At 49.4% G+C, this 20904-nt stretch overlaps 1 protein-coding gene across 10 annotated transcripts in view; it reads left to right on the top strand.

Moving 5' to 3' along the window:
* The first annotated feature begins 14995 nt into the window (after positions 1 to 14995).
* CTIF (cap binding complex dependent translation initiation factor) overlaps positions 14996 to 20904 on the top strand; it is a 292923-nt gene continuing 287014 nt past the window's right edge. For 3 of the 10 annotated variants that reach the window (XM_078435261.2, XM_078435259.2, XM_078435264.2), the window contains exon 1: positions 14999 to 15216. The gene's annotated coding sequence lies outside the window, so the exon portion shown is untranslated. The other 7 variants (XM_060613796.3, XM_060613801.3, XM_078435265.2 and 4 more) reach the window with 6 other exon arrangements.

The following is a 20904-nucleotide window of genomic DNA, read 5'->3' on the forward strand; positions in this document are numbered from 1 at the left end:
GCTGGGTCCTACGGTAGTGGTAAGCACAAGAGATGTGTGGGAACCCAGAAGGGCATTTAATCCACTTTTGGGGGCATTTAATCCACTTTTTTTTTTTTTTTTTTTTTTAAATTTTTTTTTCAACGTTTTTTATTTATTTTTGGGACAGAGAGAGACAGAGCATGAACGGGGGAGGGGCAGAGAGAGAGGGAGACACAGAATCGGAAACAGGCTCCAGGCTCCGAGCCATCAGCCCAGAGCCTGACGCGGGGCTCGAACTCACGGACCGCGAGATCGTGACCTGGCTGAAGTCGGACGCTTAACCGACTGCGCCACCCAGGCGCCCCTTAATCCACTTTTAATCCAGCTTGGAGGCAAGCTGTTAATGGCTTCTTCAGGATGAGGCTCGTGAGTTGAGTCCTAGGGGATGCAAGGCAGAAACGCTATGGGGTGGAGGGAAAGAAAAAAAAATAATGGCTGAGGGAAGAACATTCCAGGTGGTAAGAACGAGGACATGATTAAGACTACTGGCGAGTCTAACCCACAGGCTATCCTGGCAATAACAGGGGGGAAGTGTGTCTTGGTGACCAGGGTTCCATCTGATTTGAAGGCTATGCCAGCACAGCAGCATTCAATAACTTGCTATGAGTGGATGTGGCAGAACATGCTGGTCGCCTACCAAGTGCCCATGCTTCCCTTCTTCCTCGACAGCAGGACTCGTGTGTGGAGTGGGACCAACGCCCAGGTAAAAATCCATTTCCCCAACTCTTGTGCAAATAGCGGTGGCCAATGAAGTGTATGCAGAAATATATACTTTTCTTACTTTTTACAACAACAAATATAAACGTACACAAAAGCAGAGAAAATAGTATCAGAACCGCCCTGCACCCTGCGCGTAGTTTATAGCTATCAACGTTTTGCTATTCTTGTTTCATTTATCCTTCCAATCCTCATGTCTTTTTTTCTTACTCTAGATTATTATTTTTTAAATTATGATTATTCTCTGCAAAGACAGCAGAGATCCCCATGTGGGGCTTGCACCCACAAACCAAACCATGAGATCGTGACCTGAACTGAAGGCAGACCCTTAACGGACTGAGCCACCCAGGCACCCTATTTCCAGACTATTTTAAAGCAAAGGCCAGAGGTTATATTATTTCCACCTATAAATACTTCAGTATATCTCTCCAAGAAATGCTTTCTTTCTCAACATAACCACAACACCAGCATCGGACCTCACAAAATTAACAATAATTCCCTAATATCATCTAATATGCAATCTGTACTTCTTCGGGAAATAGTGTTAAGGGACTGACTTGGCAGAGAAGCAAAGGTGTCTGTCCCTTTGCCCTTCCTCCCATGCCCCTGCTGTTAGGTGACATTCAGGTGGCTAGAGCCCAAGTGACCACTTCGTGACCACGAGCCAACTTTGAGATGCACTTGGAGAAGCCATGCACTCTGGGAGGTGGAGCGTAAAGAGGGGCAGAGCTGGGGCTCTGATCGACATGGAGCTACTACCCCAGCATGAGACTGCCTGATTCTGGACGTTTCTTGTTTCTCAATCTTGCTTCTTAAAAATGAATAGACTTTACTTTTTGAGCCGTTTTGGGTTTACAGAAGAATCAAGCAGGAAGTACAGAGTTCCCATATCTGCCCTCCCCCACAGTTTCCCCCGTTAGTAACATCTTGCATTTGTTATAATTGATGAACTGATATCGCTCTATTGTTATTAACTCAAACTCACCGTTTAGAGTTCACTCTTGAAGGGGGACATTCTATAGGTTTTGACATATATATAATGACTTGCATCTGCTATTATAGCATCATATGGAGAAGTTTCGCTGCCCTAAAAGCTCCCCCCACCCCTTTTTAGGGATGAGTAGATGCTCCAAAACCATTGATCTTTTTATTGTTTTCCTGTAGTTTTGCCTTTTCCAGAATGTCATATAGCTGGAATCATCTGGCCTTATCCGATCGGCTTCCTTCACTGAACAATATATATTTAAGGTTTCTTCATATCTTTCTCGATAGCTCATTTCTTTTTGGCGCTGAATGATCATCCATTGCCTGGATGTACCACAGTTTATTTATCCGTTCACCTCCTGAAGGACATCTTGGTGGCTTCCAAGTTTTCCCAATTATGAATAAAGCTGCTATAAACATCCATGTGCGGGTTTTTGTGTGGACATAAGTTTTCAGTTCTTTTGGGTAAATACCAAGGAACATGATTGCTCGATCACATGGGAAGGGTATGTTTAGTTCTGTAAGAAGCTGCCAAACTGTCTTCCAAAGTGGCTGTACCAACTTTTTCTTTTAATGTGAGGGAAACATCCCTATCATTTCTGAGACTGCTGTAACTTGGGTCGCTGTTATTCGCAGCTGAATGCAATTCCTCACTGATACACCGGGAAGGTGCCTGCTGAGTGCTGATTACCTGGACAGAAAGCTTCTACCAACACACAAGGTGTCATCTCAGCCAAAAAAGCCAGTAGTAACTGCTTATCTAGCCATGTGTTATTTTCCACTGACATTTCTCCTTCTTTTTCATGAGAAGGTCAGGAGAGTCTGCCAAGTGCATAACAAATCCGTGGTTCTCTCCTCTTCTAGCTCTCTCCTAGCATTAGCAATACAAGAAAAAGATTCCAGCTTGTCCTGGCTTGTTATTTCTGTCTTGTTAAGGAGTTTTCAAGTGATTCCTTCTTCTGGTGGGTGCTTACAAACCATTTGCTTAATAAGCCATTCCACATGTCTTTTGGCATTTCTCTGGTCCTTCACAATGTCACCAAGATTAAGGATAGTGGTTTAATAGTTGAGTCTACAAATCTTTTTGTAGTTGGAATCCTCAAATGCTGAAGTGAGCAAATACTCCCCACTATGATTACCCGGTAATCAAAATCATTTTAGCAACTTGATTTGGCTTCGTGCTGTGCAATAGTTGTGTTCTGGGGGAGCTATATATACATCACATTGTTATAAATTAATTCCTGTTTTAAGTGAATGGGGAAAACTTGTCACAGAAGAGGATAATTCAGCGAATCTTTCTGTAAAGCAAATAATTCCACCATATGAATAATCCCCCTCTAATTTAGCTCTCTATGAATATGAGATGTTCAAATATTGAGGGTTTTTTTTTTTTACATATGGAGATTATAGCTGAACATTTGGTTGTATTCAATTCCTTTTTTCTCTTCCACATTTATTTTCATTATTGTCTTCATTGTTGTTTGTTGGCGTCACCAGGAAAGGCACTAAATTTTAGAAATATATGAAAAGAACTGCATTACTAGAGGTTGTCTTGTCCCTCCAGAAGCAGATCTTGTTTGGTGTTGAGGAATCTTATAACCTCCTTCAATGTCCACCTTCAGTGGTATATAATAATGACTTGCTTATTTGGGCAAGTCATTTGCCTTGGGCAAATCATCAATTATAGAACCTCTCTGGGTCTCAGTTTCTTCATCTGTAATATGGGAATGATAGAACTAGGGTAAGAATCAAATGAAATAAGTAACATAGACTGCTGTGATGGTTAATTTCATGTGTCGACTCCACTCGGCTAAGGGACGCTCAGAGAGCTGGTGAAACATTACTTCCAGGTGTGCCTGTAAGGATGTCCCCAGAAAATAGTAGCATTTGATTTAGTAGACTGAGTAGAAAGTGATCCTCACCAATGTGGGAGGGCATGATCCAATCTTCTAAGGGCTTGAAGAGAATAAAAAGGCAGAGGAATGGAGAATTCTGTCTCTGCTTGAGCTTGGACGTCCATCTGTCCCTGCCCTTGAACATCAGTGTTCCTGCCTCCCAGGCCTTCAGACTTGGACTGAATTATACCACTGGGTTTCCTGGGTCTCCAGCTTGTAGAGGACAGATCCTGGGACTTCTCAGTCTCTATAATTGTGTGAGCCAATTCCTATAATAAATCTCTTTGTCTCTTTCCCACTGTATGTGTATGTGTATATCATATATATATATATAGTACATATATGTACATATATGTGTGTATCTTTACATATGTATATTCTGTGTATGTATTTATATGTGTGTCTATATGTATGTGTATATATGTGTGTGTATACACACACACACACACACACACACACACACGCACACACACACAATTGGTTCTCTTTCTCTGGAGAGCCCTAATACCAAATATGAGTACTGACCACATACAGTGTGTTCAGTCACTGTCAGCTATTATAATTGCTGTTGGTAGAAGTGTTGTTAGGGGCGCCTGGGTGGCTCAGTTGGTTGGGCCTCTGACTTCGGCTCAGGTCATGATCTCGCGGTCCATGAGTTCGAGCCCCACGTCGGGCTCTGTGCTGACAGCTTGGAGCCTGGAGCCTGCTTCTGATTCTGTGTCTCCCTCTCTCTGGCCCTCCCCCACTCACGCTTTGTCTCACTCTCTCTCTCAGAAATAAATAAACATTTAAAAAAAAAAAAAGAAGTGTTGTTAAATGGTGGGATTAGATAGGCCCTCTCCTTCAAAGATAACTGTGATCACCTCACACCCATTAGGATGGCCACTATCAAAGAGAAAAAAAAAACAGCACGTTAAAAAAATTTTTTTTAACGTTTATTCAGTTTTGAGAGAGATAGAGCATGCGAGAGTCAGGGGTGGGCAGAGAGAGTGGGGGGCAGAAGATCTGATGCAAGCCCATCCCAGGGATTGAACTCACAAACCATGAGATCATGACCTGAGCCAGAATCAGATGCTTAACTGACTGAGCCACACAGGTACCCCAAACGGCAAATGTTTTTTAATAAACGTTGGCAAGAATGTGGAGAAATTGGAATCCTTACGCATTGTTGGTGGGAAAGTCAAATGGTGCAGCGACCATAAAAAATGGTATGGTCGGGGCGCCTGGGTGGCGCAGTCGGTTAAGCGTCCGACTTCAGCCAGGTCACGATCTCGCGGTCCGTGAGTTCGAGCCCCGCGTCAGGCTCTGGGCTGATGGCTCGGAGCCTGGAGCCTGTTTCCGATTCTGTGTCTCCCTCTCTCTCTGCCCCTCCCCCGTTCATGCTCTGTCTCTCTCTGTCCCAAAAATAAAAAAAAAATAAAAAAAAAAAAAAAATGGTATGGTCGGCCCTCAAAAAACTAAAAATAGAATCACCATATGATCCAGCAATCCCACTTCTGGGTGTATGCCCCAAAAAATTGAAAGCAAGGACTCAAAGAGATTATTTGTACATCCGTGCTCATCACAGAGCTATTCACAAGAGCCAAAAGGTGGAAGCAATCCAACTGTCCATCACTGTATGAATGGATAAGCAAAATGTAGTATATACACACAATGGAATGTTATTCACCTTTAAAAAGGAAGAAAATTCTGCATAGGTTGCAACATGAATGAACCTTGAATGAATGAACGTCACGTCAAGTGAAATAAGCCAGTCATAGAAGGACGAACACTGTAGGTTTCCACTTATGTGAGTCCTATGGAGTAGTTAAATTCATGGAGATAGCGGAATGGTGATTACCAGAGGTTGGGAGCGGGGGGCGGGGAAGGGATGAGGAGTTCTTATTTCATGGGTATAGAGTTTCTATTTGGCAAAATGAAGAGTTCTGAGGATGGATAGTGGCCACACAACAACGTGAATGTACTTAGCGTCACTGAATTTTACATACAAAAACAGTTAAGATGGTACATTTTATGTTGTATGTGTTTTACTATCATTTTTAAAAGCTAAAAAAAATGGGGGTGCCTGGGTGGCTCAGCTGGTTGAGCGTCCAACTTCAACCCAGGTCATGATCGTGCTGTTCGTGGGCTCGAATCCTGCATCAGATTCTGTGCTAACAGCTCAGAGCCTGGACCCTGCTTCAGATTTTCTGTCTCCCTCTCTCTGCCCCTCCCCTGCTCATTCTCTGTCTCTCTCTCTCAAAAATAGATAAACATTAAAACAATTTTTTTTTTTAATTTAAGAAGTGGAGGAGAAAACCCCTGTAATTCCATACTTGGGGGGTTTCCATAGCTAGGAAATGGGGATATATCGGGTGGAAGGAGAGAGTAGGGAATGGAGAAGCAGACCACGAGGACAACCTGGAATGTTCTTTCGGGGAAATGAACGCCTGCCATAGCTGACCTGCTTGCATTTTGCAAGTATCCTTGAAGCTAATTCCACGGCCCAGTGGCTTCATGAAGCACAGCATAGGTTAAGACCTGTATCTGGGTAACTATAGCTTCCAGAGCTAGGCCCTGCCCAAGAGGCTGGGATTCAAAAATTACAACTCAATCGAGAGCAAAAGAAGGGTTCACTAGTGCTGGCTGAGTAATTAAATTACAAGGTGATTATTAGTCTGCTCAGGCAAAAATATTACATCTGAGTACTTTAAGTAGCCTAAAACTAAAACTCCTCCCAGGAAAAAAAAAAAAAAAAAAAAAAACCTCACTAAATTAATGCCATTTTCTACCAATTACAGATGCCCTCCAGTGACTACAAGGTTGCCATGGCAACATGCCCGCTGAAAGGGTATGTTTGATAAGGCCTGAAATAAAGTATTGCAGAAAAGGAACATTTCACCTCTTATCTCTGTGTCAGACCAAAATTGTTTTCCAGGATGGGGGACAGGCCAACTGTCCCCAGTCTGCTCCTCTTTCTTCTGTGGCCCATCTGAGGTTCCAGACTGGCCAACCCTGCAGGGAGAAGGGCATCCCCAACATCTCCCCATGTAGCTCCCTTCCCCTGGGATGGCCTCCAATTCAACGTCAGCCAAATGGCACCTTTCCCTGTTTTTCTGAAAGCTTCCTCCGCTACCTCCTCCAAGCAGGCTTCCCTGATGAACTGGCAGTCCAGTGATCTCTAGACCAGATTCAATTCCATTGCTTAGCTCTGTCCATTTTAGATTTTACAGAAGTTCTTTTAAAACTTCGGCAGAGTCCCTATTTGGGCTTAAGATGGAACAAAATAAATTGAAGGGTGTCTTACGCTCTTTATTCAAGTATCGAACTTGATCAAAATCAGCCAACGCCTGGGAAGGTGGTCATAGCCAATAACGCTGCGAACCACACTAATAACCATAGACGCATTCCAGAAAAGTTGCTGGCAAAGCACAATTTGTCAATGAGATCTGATGTCGGATGCACCAGATGAGCTCTATTTAAAGAAACTATGGTTACTCCTTTTGTAAGAGGGATAATCATCTCATAAAGTGTCTTTTGTGTAAACTCCTATTTTCGTGTATTAGGTATATTTTAGAATTTAAAAAGCCGTCTCAAATCCTTTCTGGAAAGAGTGGAGTATAAACAAACTTGATCATCCATTTCTTTCAAAACAGAAAAAGAGGTGGGGCGTGGGCACTGGTGTCTCCACATGGGTGAGAGAGGAACAGAAAGTCTGCTTCTAGGGCATCCAGAAGACTACTCCTTATTCCCCGGCTCTACTGACAGTGAAGTGAGGATTACTGGGTTCGTGGCTCAAGCCAGAACGAAACCCAGGGTCTGGGGCACCCTCCACTTAAAAACAAAATCTGACATGGGATGCCTGGGTAGCTCAGTCGATTAAGCGTCCGGCTTTGGCTCAAGTCATGATCTCACCGGTTCCTGAGTTCCGACCCCCACCCCCCACCCCATCCGGCTCTGTGCTGACAGCTCAGAGCCTGGAGCCTGCTTTGGATTCTGTGTCTCCCTCTCTCTCTGCCCCTCACCCACTTGCACTCTGTCTCTCTCTCTTTCTCAAAAATAAATAAACATTAAAAAACCCCAAATCTAACTGCACTCCTGAGGGTCATAGAATAAAGTCCAAATTGATCCCATTTTCATCCCACATCCCACACAGCCTATCCCAGTATAACAACAAAACACCAATAATAAGCAAAAAATAAAACCTATATTTCATTGAGCCCTTACGATGTGCAAAGTGCTTTGTATACATGATCTCACTTAATCCTCATAACAAGGTACCAAAGTAGGCACTATTATTTCCCCATTTTGTAAATTTTTTAAAACTGTTTACTTGTTTTTGAGAGAGAGAGAGAGAGAGAGAGAGAGAGAGGGAGAGGGAGAGCATGCGCACAGTGGAGGAGGGGCAGAGAGAGAGCGAGATACAGAATCCAAAGCAGGCTCCAGGTTCCGAGCGGTCAGCACAGAGCCTGACGCAGGGCTGGAACTCACAAACGGTGAGATCATGACTTGAGCTGAAGTCGGATGCTTAACTGATTGAGCCACCCAGGCGCCCCTATTTCCCCATTTTGTAGAGGACACAGAAGTTCAGAGCCCTGCAGTTGTCCAAGGCTGTCACCTGACTATAAAAGGTGGCAGCAACATTCCCACTCTGGTCTGTCTGCCTCCCGGGTCCAGGCTCAAAGCAACTCCACGTTACTAACCTCCTGGACCTTCTCCCTCCTCCTTCCCTTTGCTCACTTCTGCCCTCCTCTTGCTCATTTCCATGTATGAACCCATGCTGTCTGCCCTTCCCACACGCTTCTCATGCAAATCACACTCAGGCCTCAAAGGCAGACTCAGGTCCCACAGCTGGGAAACCTCCCCTGACACTCCGGCCGTGAAGACATCCCTTTCCATGAACGATCATTCCATCTGTATCGTATACCTGGCGTGTCTCAAGTTTTAAAATTATACTACCATTTCTGTCTAAAGTGTGTCTTTCCTTCTGAACTAAACTGTGGGATCCCGTACGCCTAGTTTAATGCACATTATTGTCTGTCCTTGCCATCCATGATCCCTAACTTAGAGCACTTTATAGGCACTAAATAAACACTTGGGTTTAAAAAAAAAAAAAAAAGGCCATTTAAGTTATTTTTCAAGCGGTGCCTATAAAGACTTTTTAATAACACAGAAAATGTGTGTTTTAAACGTTATCAAGTGGCTAAAGCTGGATGTGAACATGCATAAGCAGTGCTGTCTCAACTATTATAATTATACATAGCAAATCAACTGTTTAAAAGATGAAATATAAAAACTACTGGGGTAATAAATAAGTCAAGGAAGGAATTCAGGTTTAACTGGCTGTATCTTCATTGTTTGCTGCAATCATCTTATTACTAACAAATTGGGAAACGTGACAAACATTTAAAATCCAAGATACGATATGTGTCCCGAAATGAGCCACTGGGGTGCCAGAAGAAAGTATTGTGAAATTGATTGATATTGACTTTTGTAGTAAATATAGGCAAAATATATATAATCTTCCCTAAGAGCAAAAAGACTTTTGAACCATTAACTCATAAAAAATTTTATTACTTAAAAATATCGATTTCATCTTTATGGGGAAGTGGGTGGGGGGGATTAAGAGCCCACTCATACGTTACACTGAGTAATGTGTACAATTGTTGAATCACTATATTGAACACCTGAAACTAATATAACACCGCATGTTAACTATACTGGAATTAAAATTAAAACCTTAAGGGGCGCCTGGGTGGCTCAGTCAGTTAAGCATCCAATTCTTGGTTTCGGCTCGGGTCATGATCTTGAGGTTCGTGGAATCGAGCCCTGTATCAGGTTCCATGCTGACGGCACAGAACCTGCTTGGGATTTTCTCTCTCTCTCTCTCTCTCTCTCTCAATAAATAAATAAACAAACAAACAAACAAATACTTTAATTTTATGTTAAATTACTTATTTAAATTTCAAGAGTCTATTTTAGTAAATATAACAGCCAGTTAGCTAGATAACTGACAAACATATATTACAGACGAAAAAATATCTTTCGACTGACGAGGTGTATGAACAAAGACCATTCTTCTATGGCATAGAATCATTTGGGGCACCAGATGTACGCGAACAAATGCACACACATGTCCGAAGTCTCAGTTTAAAAGAAAAAAATACCACTCATTATAAATGCAGCGGTGAGGAAGGATGACGTTTCCTACAACTGGAGAAGAGGTGTTCGCTGGAGACTTAGAGAAGGTGGATCCAGGTGTTCTGGATGAGGGGCTGTGACTAGTCTCCTTGGCTCTGAGGTCCACAGCCCTGCCTGGACCACCCACCTGCTGGCTGTGTGCCCCCCCCCCCGCACCCCCTGCAAATTATGTCACTCGTCCTCCGTTCCTTCTACTGTAAAAGTCACCTTGTCGAAGAAATGAGGTAAAATGCTTCTTGTTGCCTGGCCAATAGTAATTACTCCATGAATACATTGGCTATTGCTTTGAAAAGGGGGAGTCAGGGACCATGGAAGGTTCAGGGCCGAACTAGTCTTCAGACATTTCAGAATAAGATTTAGGAGACCGGAATTATAAAGTAGTTGAAGAGGGAGACAGCTAGGCTAGAAAAAGGAAGGGCATCTTCAGGAGGGGGCATTCCCAGTGAGTGACAGGGATCACATTGGCCAAAACTCAGATTCGTGCTCTCGGACTGTTCTAGATGTGGGTCTTTGGATTAAGAAGATCAGAAACCCACTCAACCTAGCACAAATGAAAGGGAATTACTAGAAGGATACAGAGGCATCAGGAATCTGACAGAGGTATAATAGACTGTGAATCAGAAAACCAGGAACTGATTCTGGTATTGCTAGACATCTGTCTCTCTCTTCCCCGCTCCACCAACCCCTGCTTACTCATTTTGCACCTGACCCACCAAGGCTATACGTGGGAAAAGAAGGGGGAACCCAACAAACAAAGGTCTCTCAGCCTCTTCCTGCAGACTCTTGCAAGAGGGAATCCGATTGTCTCAGTTCATCCCCTGGAGCCCGGGCCACTTAAATCCAGGCCCGCGGTCCCTTGGATCCAATGTGTCCCTTTGATCCAAGAAGCCTGGCTGACCCTCCCAGGGTAAGTACGGCATGGTTTTTCCAGAGGGTAGCCTGACAATGAAACCTATTTCTTGCAGAGATGTAGGGGTGTATCTCTGCCCAGGTCGTCATCATGCACGAGGCCACCATGTGGATAAGGAACTCATGCCTGTGAGGTCTGACCTTGAATCCTGAGGGGCTTGAGGAATGCCGGACTACTCTTGGGCTTTCTGTACTGTCCCTGAATCTTGTAAAACAAGATCTGCTTGTCTTACGCTCCCTCACGGGGTTCAGGGCTTTGTGTAATGGATGCGACAAACGCCTCCTGTCCTGCTGGAATTAAACAGCTGGAAATTCATCTTTTTTTACTTTACAGCTGCTTTTACAAGCTGGACTGCAAACTTCTTGAAGGTATCACTTCAGGTGTGGAAATAACCTGGGAGATGGTGGAGTCCAGCCTTCCCATGTTACAGGGGTGGCAAGTAGGCTCAGGGGAGAGGAACGTCACCCAGCCGGATAGGGTCACACTGTGCTCCTTGCCATGCCTTACACATGGCATGCTCCCCATAAGTACCCCTCGATTTAGTTTTTATTTAGCATTCTGCTTTTTATGAGCTCAGTCGTTCCCTACTGATACTCTCCCACGGCTAACTCCAGCCCTAGGGGATCACTTTCCATCTGCCTTTCAGACGTTGGTCCTTGGGGTTGTGTCGTGGAAGCTGAGGTGAGAGGCGTGGGTGAAACATAACCCGGCTCCATCAAGCCATTATCTCTGCAGGCCAACACCACAGTAACAGAGCACAGGCACTAGGCGGGTAACTTCCTTCCTTCTGCGGGGCCAGTGGCCGTCACCCTGACACATGATGAACCTAGTCTAGTTTCCACCTAAAGACATATCTTCTGCAGCATCTCCCAGGCCGATGCTCCGCAACAGGGATTTGGGCCACTGCTGACCTCCTCCCTGCCAGGCCCGCTTTCCTCCCGGACGCCTCCTCTGACCATGCCAGCCCCCGGAAGCCTTGCTCACTTAAAATCACCCTCGTGCAGCGTAGCACGTTGTCATTTTCCCCGATATCACGTGGGTGCCAGGCTGGGCTCCTCAGCTTCTGAAGGCAGGTAACCTCTCACCCCCACCCTGCACTCTGGTGGGCACCCACTGGGTCTTCCAGTCAATGTATTGACCGATAGAGGAAAGGCGGGGAGGCAAGGAGTAGGAATGAGAAGAAAGGAGGCCATTGCTTTTTGCTAGCACCTTAAGCAAATGTGAATTAGGAAAAGCAACTGCTTAAAACAGAATCATTCTGACTCGTAAGGTGTAGGCTATGTGGTGACAAGTCAAACAAAGGCAACTTCTTGGCAACTCAGATCTGCTGCAATAAAACCCATTCCAGCGCCCATTCGTGAACTCTGCCCCCAGCAGCAGCTCTGACCTAAGCCTGCAGGCTGGGCATAAGATCAGCTACAGAGCAGAGAAGGAAGGACGCCGGGTGAGGACCACGTAAGCCCTAGGCCTCCCATTCTGGGAAACGTGGGCCTGAGGGTCCCACAGTATCTTCCTCGCAGAGACCCCCATTCGGGCCCGGAATCTCCATCATCAGAGGCCCTTTCAGAGAGCTCTCCATAAGAAGACAAACCCGTAGGTGCTACAGGAGCAAATAAAAGGCTATCTTATCCTACATGAAGGAATGTTAATCAGACTGGAGGTAAAGAGAGACCCAGGCTCAGGTGACCCGGGGAACAGGGGGCAAGCGTGGATACGCAGGGGAGAAGCGGTGCGGGAGCCCAGCACACTGCCCACAGAAGGCACCTTGGGTGGGGTGACACATTACAGGGGGTCCTTGGGCAGCAGGGTGGGGGGGGGTGAGGGTTAAGAGAGCTGGGCCACTTGGGGGGTGAGGACTAGAACTCAGGGGGTAAGGTTCCTTGAAGACAAACCTAACTTATTCACACATGAAGATGAGTCCCGTCCCCCCCTCCCCCCCCCCCCCCCCCCCCCAGGAATCTTTCCTGCAGCACCAGGTCTGCTGGCCTCACTCCACAGAAAGAAAAATTCAGGGATCCTTCTCCCGGTGCAGAAAGCACCTGGGATGAGGAAAGGAATCAGCTGTCACAGAGCACTCGCTAACTGGCAACCTCAGCTTAAACACATGACCACCATTGGTTCTCAGAAGGCCAAGAATGGTTGCTGAATCAACTGTCCAAGGTCACCATTTGGAGGCTAGGGAGGCTGTCCAAGGTCACAGATCCAGGAAGTGCCATGCCTGCAATTCAAACCCAGGGGCCAAGTTGACTCTTGAGTCTGTGTTGTCCTCGACTGGCCCTCTGGGGCCAGGCACACCCAGGCAAACGGAGGTGTGTACTCTCCTCGGATGTTTTGCGTTCTGCACCATTGCTCGGCCTCTCCTCACCTCCGGGGTTGGATCCTGTTCTCACCTCTGGGGGTGTGATTTAAAGCAAAGGCAAGGCCAAGACCCAGACCATTCCATTCTTGTTTCTTTGCAGGTGGCATGCATATCACGCAAGCAGCAAAGCAGCATTGACAACAAAAGGTAGGCAAATGGGAAAGTGCTGAGTGGGTAGACTCCTGTACTATTTCATGTTTTGTAAACCTAGGAAATCAGTCGGGTGCTGAAGCATAAAAATAACACACTGCTTGCACCAATGAGGCGTAGATGCCAAGAGGGACAAACCAGGGGGAAGAGTCAGGTGTGCCTAAACATGTTCCTTTGGTAGGGGGGTACTGGACTGGTGCCCAGATGCTGGCTTCTACACCCCCCTCTGCTTCTAACCAAACTGCGGCTGTGTACCTGCTGTCTTCTCCTAGAAGGGAGAGGAGGACACGCCCCCATACCCTTTGGTACAGGGATCAGATGAGCCGCTCTGCAGGGCATCACTGTGGATGTGCTTTGCTTTCCTTCCATAGCTTGACTCATGCTGAGCCTGAAGCTTGGAAGACATGCTCTCTACTCAAAACAAAATCTCACTCATCCTTTCAAGGCCTGCTTCAAGCCTCACCTCCAGTGAGAAGCCATCCCAGGCTCCTTCTGCCCTCTAGACTTACCCGCCATTCCGGCCCCCACCTCCTCCCATCAATCTGCCCTCTCTGCCTTGCCAAACTGCTGGGACTTTCAGAATTTGCTTTTTTCTCTCTCATCTGGGACCTTTGTACCCTTGTAGCTTTTCTCAGATGCCTACCCCTGCCTCTGCCTTTGTTTAAAACCTCCAGGAAGCCTTCTCCTACCCCCCATCCACCCTTGATCCTGGTTGTGGGCTCCTGCTGAGGGTTCCCTAGCACTTTATGCTTATCCCTATGTTAAGTGTCGTCTTATTCCCTATACTTTCATTGACTGTGGTCCTTACACTAGACTTTGAGCTCCTTGAGGGCAGGGACTAAGGGTCTTACTTGCCTTGGCATTCCCAGACATGTCCCATCTGTGGAAAGTGCTCAGCAAATGTTATATGAATTAATAAATGGATTTCCACTGCATTATACTGTGTCACAGTTCCTCAGATGAGTCTATAAGCTCCTTGCCTGGAGGAGTGTACAGCATCGTGTATTTCTCATGAAGGCCTCTCTGTCCCAATCTCGGTGCCTGGCACATAGTAGGTTCTTAGAAAGCACTGGTGATTTGGTTAAGTGATTACTGAATTACCCACTGCACTGAATTCCCCCAGCCACCAGGTTCCCCATCGCAACCCTTAGCATGGCCAATGGAAAATTAATCGGTTGCAAAGTGCATATCTAATTACAACATCCCGCCCCTGCCACAGAGATGTTCAAATGTTAATTATAACATATGCATCTCAATAACAGACGTTAGCACTGAACGCAGCATTAATAACGCCGCTTGGACCGCCCAGTGTATACACAAAGCTTCCTTTTATCTGCCATTAGGACGACTTTGCACTTCTAGTGCGGAAGTCCTCTTCTTTAAAGCGTTCCTGCCCCCGAAACCAAACGTCTCCCTGTAAGCTTGGACCGCGCCTAAGCCCCCCGTTCCCCCAACACAGAGGTCCCCACTCAGGGCCGCGCCGCCGTCGCGGGGTGAGAGCGTTGGCCGGCGGGTTTCGGCGAAGCCAGGCTGGACTGTCTCGGCTGCCTCGGCGGCATCCCCGGGGTCCCGGCGGCGCCCCGCTCTCCAGGGCCCGCCATCCCGGGAAAGAAAGGCGAACTACATTACCCAGCAGGCCTCCCGCCGCCCTCTTTCCTTTCAAGTCTTTGCACGTGGCCGGAGGGGAGGGAGGGGCCGGGACGTCACTCTCCTACATTCTCTTTCCCTGTGTCAGAGCAGGGATCGTTTTTTTTTTTTTTTTTTTTTCCTTCCTCTACTCCCTCCCCCCCACCTGCCCCTCCCTCCCTCTTTCCCTTCCCTCCCTCCCTCCCCTCTTGGTTGGGTTTGTGCGCTGGGGCGCCGGATCCCCTCCGCTGCCGGGACGCGCGGAACTCGCGGCAGGAGTAGGCTCTCTCGAGCCTCCTCCCTCCCTTCCCCTTCCCTGTCCCCTTCCCCCACCCCCGACACGGGCTCGGAGCGGCGGCCGGAGGAACCCCGAGGTGAGCATCCCCCCGCCCGCCCCCCTCTTTTAGTCAGTACAGCCTGCGGATCGATTCGGGGACCCGCCAGGAGGGCTGCGTGACGTGCGCGTGCTGATAGATAAATCCGAGAAAACCGCCCCAAACAATTAACCCCCTTCCCCCTCCCTGCGCCCCCGGCCGCCGGGCGTCTGCGCCCATCCTCAGACCCCTTCTCTGTCGCGGACCGCACTCCACGGTCTCGCCCCCTCCCCAGGTTCGCCCCTTCCCCTCAGGGCTCCCGGCCTGAGTGGGGAGTCGTAGCCCTGGGGCTCCCGGGAGGAGGGGGCTCTCGGGGGCGCATGGCTGGAGCCCGGCTGGCGCTCGAGCCGCGCGGTGTAGCCGCTGTCATGTGCCGGGTTCCGAGCCGGGGGGAGGAAGAAAGCGGGCGTGATTGCTCTCCCTTTTGTTTTGAAGCCCGCATTTGCTGCATCAAGCAGTTGCTTTAGTACCAGCCAAACTTGCAGCTGTTCTGACCGCGCTCCGGCGAGGTAGGGAGCGCGGCCCTGCGTGGCGACTCCCGGCCGGAGGCTGCTGCGCTGGCGGCTGCCGGAGGGACCCCGAGAGAGTGTCTCCACGCAGCCCCTCCCTCCCGCGGTGACTGATTGTGTCTGTGGCAGCGGCCGTGCGAGGGTGTGTGCGCGCCCGTCACCGCGAGCGCGGGGATGTCTGTCGTCTAGACAGGCGGCACCCTCCCTCCGTCCCCGGTGAGCCCGCGGGCCGCGGGGGGCGCGGGGGATGGGAGCAGATGAGGAACCCGAATCGGTGGAGCCATTGCGGTTGCAGCTTTGGACATTCCCTACGGTGGTGATTCTGTTGGCTTTTTGTTATTATTCCTGTCGCCACGGTGTGATTGGGCCTGGGGAATAGATCCTTCAGGCGGAGCGGGGGTTAAGTTGACAGGTCTGAAAAGCTAGCTCGCGGTGGCGAGTGACCCGAACGGCCGCGGCGTGGGCTCCGGCTCGGGCTCTTCAGGACGAGGAGCAGGTGACTGTCCTGGACGCGTCGCGGGTCGTGGGGGCAGGGAGGGCAGGGGGCGGCGGTTCGGTCTGCGGCGACCGAGGTCTGCCCTCCCCCCCACCCCCCCTCCAAGGGCCGCGGGCCCCAGCCTAGGTGCATCTGGAGGAGGCGGCCCGGGGACGGCGGGTGTGACTTGGGTTATGTCTTTCCACTGACGTTAAAAGACAATTGGGGGTCGGCGTTGGCTCTTGGGTTTCGTAGAGTTTTCGGGGTTGAGGCTGGGGGGCAGGTGTGAGCCGGGAGGGGGTGCGGCGTGTAAAGGGGAGGGATGGCTGGCGGCGGCCTGTGTGTCCCTACCGGAGGAGCGAGGCGTCGCCTCCCCCGCCCAGCTGTTTGTGTGTGTACACACAGCTCTGGCACGTATGGGGGGGCGGGGCGTGGGGGGGGGACAGACCTCGGTGTAGTGGGGACACGCGTGGGCCCGACTACCCGGTGAATCGTCCCGCCAGCCCCCTCGTGGTCCCAGTTGGGCTCCTGGTCGTGTGTGTCCGCGCACGCGCGCGCCGGGTTACTTGGACAGGAGGTCCTGCGGCTGTACCACCCGGGAGCCCCTGCAGTTGCGTGTGTGCGGGGTTGGCGAGGGAGTTCCGGGCGCGCGGTGGCGCGGGAGACAAGCCTTGCGTCCCTCCGCGTCCCCGACGCCCCCTGACCCGCCGGGCTGGCAGCCTGCTCGGCCGGTGGGGTGCAGGGCTGGGAGGGGCCGCGGGCGCGCGCGTGTCGCCGCCCCCGACCCTCCCAACACGCTCGGGTTGACCCTTGCTCCGGGGCGCTCTGTGGGTGCGCGTGCGCGCGCGCCGGCCTCTGCCTCGCGGGCCCCGGACAGAACGAGCGCGCCCTGCGCACCCCCTTCCAGTTTTTCGTCCTGGAGACCGTGGGGGCCGGAGGCTGCCCTGCCCGCCCGGCCCCGGCCCCGGCCCCGGCCCCGGCCCAGCCGGGCGCTGCTGCCTGCGCTGCTACCCGGCTGCCCTGCTTGCCCGCCCGCCTCCGCCGCTGTCGCTTTCTGGGTCCCTGAGGCCGGGGGGATTATCTCCTGGGCTAGGGGCGGGCGCGCACTGGGAAGAAGCCGGTGGAGCTGCGGGCCCCGCGGCGGCTAGAGTCTCGGGAGGGCGAAAGTGACACAGCACGAGCGCCGCCGCCGAAGCCGGAGGAGAGAGGAAGGAGCCGCCCAGAGCACGGGGAGGGGCCGCGGGCTGTCCGGGCCCGGTTCCTCCTGCCCGGCCCGGGGTCTGAGCCGAAAACCTCAGGAATCCCGGCTTCGAGCATGCTCAGCCAGCGCGAGGAAATTGCCAGGCTTTCAAGAAAACCCAATTGTACAGGAACAGAATGCACCGAACAAACGTTAGCGGTGCAGTCCCCCCACAGGACGCACTCGGGTTGTCTGAGGAAACTCCCTTTGAGTATTTGAAACAGGATTCGATTTACACACAGATCGTCTCCTCTGCTGTGTCAAGTGACTGTCCTAGATAATGTACGCTGGTAGGCAGTAATTTTGTAACGCATTCTGGGGTAAGGTGTCATCGGTGATTAACAGATTGCTGTAAATAGCGTGTTTGTTTGACTTTACAGAGCGTTTCCCCCTACCCTTGAATCATCACAATTTCTTAGCAGGGTCCTGTGATGTAGGCGGGTAGTAACCCCATTTTACAGGTGAGCACACTGAGGCTCAAAAAGTGCCATGAGTCCCCCAGGGCCCCTCAGTGGGGAAGGGCTACTTTCCCCCCCTCTCTGTGATCCTGTAATTTCTCTTCGCAGCCTATGGCTTTTAATTTAAATAATGGTCATTTTTTGGGTATCTGTGTTTGAGGTTTTTTTGAGAGTAGGTCTTGGCTCCCCAGGAAGTCCTGAGCCTCAGAAAGGGGGTAAATTATAGTGGTATTTATTCTTTGTCAAAACACTTTTTATTTGCCACCAGACCTCATGAGAATAGTTATTAAAGACAGAAGTCTGCATTGCTGGTTATTACGCATCTGATAATTTGCTAATGGCGAAAGGTTATCAGCTTTGATACATCCATTATACCAGAATCACACCTGCATATAATAAATACATATGGCATACATGTTTATGCAACGCATGTCTGTATTCGTATGGGTGTGTTTGGGTGTGTTGTTCGTGGATCCAGTGTCCTTATTGAGTCCAACGTTTATTCTTTAGGTACTGATTTCAAAACCATTGGTTTAACGTGTAGATCCCTGAGAAGCCCAGGGTTCATCCCAGGTGATACTATTCCCTGCCCCCTGCATCCCCAGGGATAGGGAAGCCCTGAAAAGAGCAAAAAGCTCCTACATGCCTGTAGGTACTTTGAAGAGTTCGTGTACAGGAAGGTTCTCAGACCCAGCCTGGAGAGTTACCAGGTTTGGCCAACTAATCAACCATTCATTCACAAATATAGACTGAGCACCTCCATGTTTCTGTATCTTCAAATGCATGCAAAGGAAGTTGAACATACAGTCCCTGCCTGCCAGAAACCTATTCTATCTGTGGAGATAAATGTAGGATTTTAAGTCCAGCATATGTTTATTGAGCACCTACCTTGGGCTAGATACTGTACTCTGTTTGGGGCACACAAAGATAGTATAGTAGAAACAGCTAAGTTGTAATGCAATAAAACGAGGGATTCACAGCCTACGGGAGAGAACAAATCATAAATACTTTAGAGCACTCACCCTGGGACTTAGTCAATTTCACATATGTTGGTTGGAAGTGACTCCTGATGCCAGTTCCAATTCTAGAGCAAAAGCAGGAGGGAGCAGCAGAGGAAGAAGGGCTTTCTGCCCCTTGTTACCCTGGACTTTGGGCTTTTTGTAACCTCCCAGGTGGGCCTGGAGGTATGTCCTGATGTGGATGTTAGGCAGCTAGTGGGAAATGACCCTAAAGTCAACCAACAGATTACTCTGCTGGGCAGTGAGGAGCTGACAAGTTCTTCTCCCTGGTCCTGCCCCAGCTCTGCCGGGCTGTGATGGGCTGGGGTTGGCTATCTTCAGTGATGCGCTGTGGCTTTGGTCAAGGTCTCACTCAGGCCCTTCCTGGGTTTAGTAGTTTCTGTCTTACAGGTCTGTGTAGATGTTTTAACGTGAGTCTGCTTCGTATCTGTTCGTTCCCCACCTCGCTTCTGGGGTCCCTGACACTGTCCTCCAGTTTCATCTCGGTTTTGGGGTTCACTGCCCTTGTTTTAAGGTTCTGTTGTTTGCAGTTCAGATGATGAAGGAGGAAGCAGGAGGTGGTAGGTAGGATGGAGAGAGAATCCTGAGCCCAGAGAGAGAACAGGAGGCTCAAACAGACGGGCAAATCGCAGCTTTTGGGCATTTTCCAAATGTGGTGGCATTTCTGCATAGCTTACCCGATAAACGTGGCGGCTTCTTTTGATGCTCTTTTCGGGGGGGGGATCCTCTACCTCTCAGCCTCACGGCCTACTCACGGTCACCTGAGCTCAGTTGTTCACATTCAGGCTTTACTCTCCTGCCCTCCTGCCTCATCCTGCACACAATTTAGAACAGCACTGTGATGGGGGCCTTCTCCCTGAATTATCACCGTGCTGGCTATCGACCTCTGCCTCTTATTTCTGAATTAAACCCAGGCCAAAGCTGTGATTCAGAACAGGGGGGAAACAGTTAGGTCTTCGGATCCTAGGCACCCAGAGCTGGGACGGGCCCTCCTAATAAGCTGATCTCTGTGTGAAGGCCCCGAAACCTAGCGAGGTGAAATGACGAGCCCAAAGTCACCAGGAGCCCTTGGCAGAGTTGGACAAGAAATTCCAGATTTTGATACCTCGTTCAATCTTCTTTTTCTGTGCCTTCTGAACAAAGCGGGGTTCTTACTTGCCAGAGAGAATGCTACATCTTCTCTATTTCCTCTGGTTCTGGGAAAGGCTCTGGAAGCCCTCTCTTAGTCTTGAACTTCCTTTCCTTTGAGACTGCCCTTCCCTGCCCTATCTTTCATCTTCGGCATCCAGGAATCTGGATGAGGGCATATATTTGTGAGAAGTGGCAGGCCTGGGGGCTTTCCAGTGCACTTCAGTTTAGTCCCTTCCCTTGGCCGGGTCCTTAGGTCCCGAAAGTGTTTGCAAAGCTGGCATACATGAGCATTTTTCTAGGAAGGGGACTCACAGATTTCATTTGCCCTCCCACCCGACTCAAGTACGGACAGGAACTCCTGGTGGGGGTGGTGGGGGTAGATAGGGGGTTGCTGGGCAGTGGCCGCTGCACTTGATTTGGGTTTATAGTTTGCAAAGTATTTCCCACCAGGGATAGCATCTGCCTTTTATCTTAGCCCCGCAGAGCTGTTAGCATTATTCCCATTTTGCATACAAGGCCTCTGAGCCTCCATGGTTAGTGACGCGCCAAGTCACGGGGGGAGTTGTAAGTTGTAGAACAGGGATCTGAACCCAGGTCTTCAGACTTCAAACTCAGCGCCTAGGGCTAGGATGTCACATCGTGTCACATCATCATTACAGTTTTGTGAGTGGAGTGCTGCCAGGTTTCTAGAGCTTTTTATGTCCACTGTCGGCTCATATCCAGCATGGAGTCAGCCCCAAGTGCTGACTAACTTAGGGATGGGATGGATAAAGTATGGGAGGCGGTCTTCATGGCACTAACATGTGGACTGGGGCCAGCTGAGATGATTTTGTGGAAGAGGTGAATTTGGGAGTAG

This window comes from Panthera onca, chromosome D3, assembly GCF_046562875.1.
Source record: "Panthera onca isolate mPanOnc1 chromosome D3, mPanOnc1 haplotype 2, whole genome shotgun sequence".
Classification (NCBI taxonomy): Eukaryota; Metazoa; Chordata; class Mammalia; order Carnivora; family Felidae; genus Panthera; species Panthera onca.